A 6,197-nucleotide genomic window follows, 5' to 3' on the forward strand; every position below is an offset into this window, starting at 1 on the left:
CAAGGTCCGTATTCCATCCCCACTGCCAAACTCGGCAAAATCATGTTTTGTGGGGACCAAGTCCATCACTGTGAGTTTTCTCAAAATCTCTCTTATCTACATCAAATTCATTTTTGTATTTGCCCCTCTCTTGTTTTTCTTCTTTCCTCCAATAAAGAAATTTCTCTTGGTATTATCTAATCAAGTTGAAAATGTACATGCTCCCTGACTCAGTATTTGTTTCTGTCTCTTCATCTCCTTGCTTATTTTCCTGTTGACTTATTCAATGTATTTTTTTAAGAAGGTCTGTTTAGTTCTTAGGAGGATGAAGCTGTAGAGAGAACCATGCTAATTATGTGTGTCCCTTTCCTTCAGAATCTCAGCCTCCTCCAAAATAGACACAGAGGTCGGACACTGTCATCCTGGAGCTCAGAGCTCAGTGGGGAAGATGGAGTATGAATAAAGTGTTACAACGCAACGTAAGTACTATAACGGATGTCCACTCCAGGTACGGGTGTGGCACAGAGCAGCGGATAAACTCAGTGGGGGTGGAGGCCGGAAAGCGTTACAGTCAAGGAACAGCTGAGCTGGATCTTAAAGAATTATTTGTTCAGTAGACAAGGTGGGGAGGTAGCCATTAAATATTTGTTAGATTAGTAAACGAAGGGCATATCCCACAGAGAAAACAACGGGTGCCACAAGAGTGACGAAGTGACACAGCTCTGTCTCTTGAGGAAAAGTGCAGACTCAGTCTAGCTAAAGCAGGTGGGAGGAAGAGAGAGCTGGCAAATGGGCCTGAGAGCTCAAAAACTAAAATAAAGAATATACCTAAGAAAATTAGATGAAGGAAATAATACTGATAAAAGCAGAAAATATTGGGTCAAGAAATCATAAAAACAGTAGCATTAACACTTAATTCCAAGAGTTGTTTCTTGGAAAGAAAGAAAGAGCAAGAAAGGAGAGACAGCAAGAGACCAGAAAGGCAAGAAGAAGGGATGGAGGGAGGATAGAAAGAGGACTTGTAAGTTTAATCAGGGGAAAAGGAAAACACGTACAAAGTAAATGTATTGAAAGTGTATTTATAGAGGGCTCGATGCTTCCCAGGTCCTGGGCAAGGCGTTGGGGACAAACAGCTGTATAGACAGACACATTGTCTGCCTTTGAGGAGCTGAATTTTAACGAAGAAAGTGCTTCTTTAAACACGTAACTACACAGACAAAATATAACCCACTAATTGAGAGATGTGAAGGTAAAGTAAAGAATACAGTGAGAGGCTGGAGCAAGGTCAGAAATTAACTTGGGGCTGGGTGCTGGGTTGTGAAAGGCTATCTGAAGATGTGGCATTTGAGCCAGCATCTGGGAGAGGAGGATGAGCTAACCATACAAAGAGTGAGTGCAGAAGCAATCCAGGGAGAAAACCAGCCCGTGTGAAGGTCTTGAGGTAAGAAAGTCCAAGTCACTGGAAGAAGGTGAGTGGGGCTGCAATGAACAGAGGAAGCAGAGAGTTGCCAAGACTTACAGGGAGGGTGCCAACAGTGTCAGTTTGGCCAGGACCAGGGGGAGGGTCCTGGCGTGTAAGACTTTCAGATTTAACACTGGGACAGTCCCAGGCAAACCTGGATGAACTGGTCACCCTATTTACAGACCTCATTCATGATTTTGGACCTTAGCAGCAGAGCACTGTGGCAGCCATAATCGAGGCAGCCATAGTGAGGATGGAGAGAAATGGACGGATTCAAGAAATATTTAGATGTAAACTGACAGAACTTGAGGACAAAATGATAGCCAGGGAAGGGGTTAGGGCAGGGGGAATAATCTAGAATGAACCGCAGATTTTTCTGGCTTTGGAAACCAGAGGGATGTGCATTAAAAAGGAATGAATCCAGAAAGAGACGACGCTAAAGTTGTTCTTTGACATTAACTGTCAAGTGAGAGCTCGAGGTTTGATCACATTTGAGCACACAGGAATAAATTTTGGTACCCTCCATCTCTCCCACCCCTCGGATTGAAATAGAAAGTGGGCCTGGTAGAAACCCAAATGTGCTCCAGACAGAATTTGGAATTCAGTTTGAACCTGTAAAGAAGTGGAGTGTTCCTCACCCTGATAAGGGGACAAGACAACATCATAAGTAAAAGGAAAACCGGAAGGCTTTGTTACAGACCGCATTCAGCCTGCATTCAGATGGCATGTCAAGAACTGTATTACTCTTGTCCCCTCGTCCAACTCTTAGACTCCCATAATTAACCCAGAGGAAGTTGTAAGTGAAATAATTAGGAGGTCCTTTCAAAACTAGACACTTGACACATGTGTTATAGAAACCTTATAAAAAGGAAACTGGATTCTTGTAAATTTTAAGATTATATTAATTCAGACACAAAGACACTCCTATGAATTTTCACAAAAATACTCAAATCACAGAGTTTGTTCTGCCTGCCATTGAGATGTGGGGGATTTTGCTGTGTGCACTAAATTCTCTTCTTCTTTTATTTATTTACTCATTTATTTCCTTCTTCTCCCCAAAGCCCCCCAGTACGTAGTTGTATGTTTTAGTTGTGAGTCCTTGTTGTGGCATGTGGGACGCCACCTCAGCATGGCTTGATGAGCAGGGCTATGTTCGCACCCGGGATCTGAACCGGTGAAGCCCTGGGCTGCCAAAGCAGAGCACATGAACTTAACCACTCGGCCACAGGGCAACCCCTACATTCTCTTCTTTAACTGCCCATGTCACGAGAGCACAAGACTAGAATGACGACAAGCACAGGAGACCAAGGATGAGAGTTTATTGAACATGAAGGTCTCATCCACATTCGAAAGCACAATCCCGGTGAGACCTCAGTCATGTATCTAGATGGGTGAGAACTTGCTTCCAGTGTCCCTGAATCCCAAATGGAAGGATGCTTTTCCTGTATGTGGGAGCCGAACGCCAGGGCTGGGAAGGGCTGACAAAATCATTCAGCCCAGTCTTACATCCGCAGTCTGTTTTTCAGCACTCCTTCACTCGTTTGTTAATTTAACAAATATTATTGGCACCTGCTGTATACACGGCACTCTGGTGATGAACAAAACAGACACCAGTTCCTCCTGTCGTTGACGTTATGTTCTAAAGAAAGGATTCGAGTAGTAAACAATAAGAATAAGCAGTAAACATAGTGAGTAAGTAAGTTACATAGTACCATAGGTTGAAAGGAGAAAACAGTGCAACAGAGAAATAGGAGGGCAGGGAAAGAAATCAGAGCGATGGTGAGGGGGCAGGGTGCAGCTTAAATAAGCTGGTTGAGTAGCTCCTTGTGAAGATAATGTTTGAAAGCAGATTTGAAAGAGGTGAGGCAGTTAGCCACAGGGATCTCTGGGAGGAAAGCCTGGTTGGTGGTTTTATTTCCCTCCAAGACAGTCCCGAGTGCTCTAAATTGGGATGTTTAGCAAAGTGCTCCACTGGGTTCAGAAGCTGGGCTTTGCTCAGGTCCCACTCATGAGTCGTGTCTCCTAATCAGTTTGTTCTAGAGTACTCTAAATAGCCCACCACCCTCACAAGTCCCCTGCCCCCAGAGCCCCTGCTTCAGCTCTCTCTGCTGTAGGATAATGGATGTCGTGGAATTGTCTGTTTAGGTGTCCAGCTTCTGCAGGAGGAAGTACAGAAGCTCCGAGATTAGGCCACACAGGGTCGAAACCTGCTCCTGCCGCTGACTGGCTGTCTGTCCTTCATCAGGTCATTTAACCTCTGTGAGTCTCAGTTTCCTTATCCGTAAAGACAAGATAATCATGTCTGTTCAATGGGGGTGTCATTAGTATTCCCAGAGAAATTGTGTGTATAGCACTTGGCATGGTGCTTGGCACACAGTAAGCACGTAATTAAAACTAAGACTCTGGTGGTGCCCACTCCAGTGCCATCTCCTTGAGGGCAAGGCCCCTCTTGTCGTCCATTCTAGTTGACGAGTGCCTGGCATAGAGCCTGGCCCATGTAAGGATGGTCGTGAGCAATGGAGTGCAGTTTGTCCAGGAACACCCAGGAGAACACACCCGAAGCCTCACTGGAGGACTCAGCCTCCTCGTCTGGTTGGTAAATAGCCACCCATCCATCCGTTCACCAGGATGACGAGTTTATACACACACACCAGAATCAGGTTTTTCCTTTTCTTTTCTTTTCTTTCTTTTTTTTTTTTTTTGTGAGGACGACTAGCTCTGAGCTAACGTCTGGTGCCAGTCTTCCTCTTTTTTGCTTGAGGAAGACTGTCGCTGAGCTAACATCTGTGGCAGTCTTCCTCCATCTGTTGTATGTGGGACACTGCCACAGTATGGCTTGGTGAGCAATGTGGAGGTCCACTCCTGGGATCTGAACCTGTGAACCCCAGGCTGCTGAAGGAGAGTGCACAAACTTAACCACTACGCCACTAGGCTGGCCCCCAGAGTCAGATTTTATTCCTCTTTTTTCCCAGAATTGACTGTCTTGGGAAGAGAAGAGTAGCCAGGTGAGGGGACATGTGTGGGGAAGTTTTCTTCCCTACAAGAAAGACTCTAATAAATGAGACTGTTTCTTATCCAAGTTATAGTATTTCTTGGCACTTTTTTCTTTCAAAATGTGTTTTTTGTCTAAAATTGAAGCGTAATAATAATAATGAAATTGTCTCGAGTGTCAGGCTCCAAGTTAAAGGTAGGCTGTGATTCTGTATATAGAAGAGCTTCATAAAGAGAATCAGAACTCTGATCCCAAATGCCTCGCAGTGTGGGTAAAAAGGTACCAAATTAAAAAGACTGTTGCCAAGTTTCCTGTCTTACTGCGTTTTGAGATTCAGAACTATAACGGCATGGCGCTCAGACTCTGTCAGTATGCATTGGACTCTGGTGGCTAATGTGCAAAGTCCATAATTACCCGGCCCTTCTGGATGTCCCAGCAGGAACCAAGTGGTGAGGACCTGCAGGCATCTCTGAGCCTCCTGAGGTTCAGGGCCAGTGGGTGGAAACCCCATTCTGGGCCAAGGGAAGTGGCAAGATAGTCATTCTTGCTGTGAGCTGGTTTGAATACAGATGTGAAGTGAAGAGGTGATAGTGCTGTGACGCTGTCTGCTGTCCAGGCTCGTGGCCCCAGTCCAGCCTGTAGCCTGTCATTGTGAATACATCCGATGGGCGGCTGTGGCAGTGACTCCTCCTTCCACAGCGGTCTCCTGGCCTGTCGAGGGTGTGTCCACAGCTGAACAGAAATCCCACCCGTTTTCCACTTTGCCCTGGAACAAAGGTTGACCCAGAGCCTCTGAACTAATTCTGGCCACTGCTTGTTCTGTCAGTAAAGTTTGACTGGAGCACACCCGCACCCACCCGTTTATGGCCTGTCTGTGAGGGCTTTTGAGCTAGGATGGCGGAATTGAGTGGTTGTAGCAGGGGCCTGCAAAGCCTAAAATGTTTATCATCTGACCCTTTACAGAAATGTTGCCAACGCCATTCTACGTGAATGAAGGTTTCTGGAGTGCTTGCACCCAGAGAAGGTTGTGAGATCGTTGTCATCACCCAGACGTGGTAGCAGACACCTGCACTCACATTCAGATGAATCTGGGGCTGGCCTGGGACCTCGATGCAGACATCTGGTTGCAGCCGAAAGACATCGTCCCTCACCTTAAATTAAGGACGTTAACGTGAAATGGACTGGTCTTGTAGTTTTGTTTGTACTTGATTTTTAAGTTTGTTTTGGTTTTAGAGTTGTGTAAGAGCTAAAAGAATAAGGAAGTTTTACCAGGATGTCTGTTTGTAAATATTTAATTTATGTTTGAATAAAAGTAATTCAAGTGACACTAGAGCTCCTGGAGCAGTTTCGGAGGGGGATTTGTACATGACTCAGGTTGGAGAAACATGGCGGAAGCTTCTCCCTCTGCCCTTCACGCTGGCTTCCCTGCCTTCTCTTCTCTCTCTGCTCTAAGCTATATCCTTTAACCCGAGGCTGGCAGACATCTTCTGTGCAGGGTAGATAGTAAATACTTTTAATGATCTCTGCTGTTTAGCACACAAGTGGCCATAGACAAGGTGTAAACAAATGAGCATGGCCATGTTCCACTAAAACTTTATGGATGACACTGAAATTTAAATTGCATTTAATTTTCCTGTGCCATAATACGTTCTTTTGATTGGTTTTCAACCGTGTGAAAATGCAAAAATCATCCTTAGCTCATGAGCCAGAAAATAAAACGACAAAGGACTGGACTTGGCACATAGGCCATAGTTTGCTGACCCC

General features: G+C 45.2%; 1 long non-coding RNA gene across 1 annotated transcript; it reads left to right on the forward strand.

Annotated features, from left to right (window-relative positions):
• Positions 1–349: 349 nt before the first annotated feature.
• Positions 350–5,989, forward strand: LOC124232390 (uncharacterized). Its single transcript, XR_006886837.1, has 3 exons — positions 350–458; positions 3,587–3,700; positions 5,397–5,989. It is a non-coding gene; the product is annotated as an uncharacterized LOC124232390 (long non-coding RNA).
• Positions 5,990–6,197: the final 208 nt, after the last annotated feature.

The sequence above is a fragment of the Equus quagga genome, unplaced genomic scaffold (genome assembly GCF_021613505.1).
Source record: "Equus quagga isolate Etosha38 unplaced genomic scaffold, UCLA_HA_Equagga_1.0 HiC_scaffold_5348_RagTag, whole genome shotgun sequence".
In the NCBI taxonomy this organism is placed as follows: Eukaryota; Metazoa; Chordata; class Mammalia; order Perissodactyla; family Equidae; genus Equus; species Equus quagga.